Raw genomic sequence first — 1,215 nt, forward strand, 5'->3', positions numbered from 1 at the left:
CTCTCTCTCTCTCTCTCTCTCTCTCTCTCTCTCTCTCTCTCCCCCTCGCTCTCTCGCTCTCTCACTCGCGCAGCTCAAGTGCCCCGACCCCCTGGTGGCCCGGCCCGGCCCCGGACCACCAGTGGGGGCGACCAGAGGCTAAGCCGCCGCAGGGTCCAGGGGGCCCGGCCCTCTCTGACTCATAATTTCCTGTGCCACGTTGTCATGCGTTCTGCGCCACCCTCATCCCCACCTACCTATCATCCTTTTGCGCCGTCCCCTCCCCCCGAGGGATCGCCCAGAAAGTACGTCCGCTTTTCTGCAGATGCATTCGTCGAATTCAGTTTTCAGTTTTTAAAATGGTTTTATTGACGTCAAATTGTTACATTTAGATTTACATGGGTTGGTGTGCTGTCGCCCGTAGGCCTTACAGTATTTACTTATATTTAACGGGTGAGAGGGTATGGGGTGGAGCAATGATGAAGGGGTGATTGGATGGTGTTAGGGTTGATGCTTTGATTAAGTGTCCTTTAGCTTACTAAGGCCACGGGGAGAACAACCCGACATCTCGTCGAGAATAATCAAGGAGAGCTTGGCCTTGGCGCCTGCGATACTCGGGGTAGGCCGACCCGCGGTACACGCTTGCACTGCATGCACAAAGTTGCCTACCTATCAGGCGCTTTCAGGCGCTTTCTAGGCCCATCTTAACAGTTTCGTAACGGCAAATCGCAGACGCACTTTTTGGATGATCGCCTATCTCCCCCGCCCATTTTTTTCAAACCCCGGGTGCCCTCAGTTTCAACGGTTTCCTCCAGCAGACACAACTCTATGCTCTCTCTCTTTCCTTCCGCTCCCCCATTCTCCCCGCTCCTCCCCCGCATTCTTTCCCGTGTGCAGCGCTACAGCCCCGGCCGGCCCCTCGCGAAGCCTCCCTCTCCCTATCCCGCTGTTTTGGTTAAAAGAGTACGCGCCCGCGCGCGCGCTTTTCTTTTCTGTTTGCCGACATTTCACTTTTCACCAGTGATTTCTCGTCCCGTCATAGACCATGTCGGACCAACTGGATAAAGAAGCGAAGGAGATCCATACAGTCGCGGCTTGGTCGGACCCTCCGACCCTGACGCCTGACGTACAACAACGCCTCCCCTAGTCGTGCGGATGAGCGTGTACTTGTACACCAGTGCTCTGCCGTGGCGGGGCGGGGCGTGGCGTGGCGTGGTGGGGCGGGGCGTGGCGTGG

This window comes from Frankliniella occidentalis, unplaced genomic scaffold, assembly GCF_000697945.3.
Source record: "Frankliniella occidentalis isolate FOCC.00 unplaced genomic scaffold, Focc_3.1 Scaffold72, whole genome shotgun sequence".
In the NCBI taxonomy this organism is placed as follows: Eukaryota; Metazoa; Arthropoda; class Insecta; order Thysanoptera; family Thripidae; genus Frankliniella; species Frankliniella occidentalis.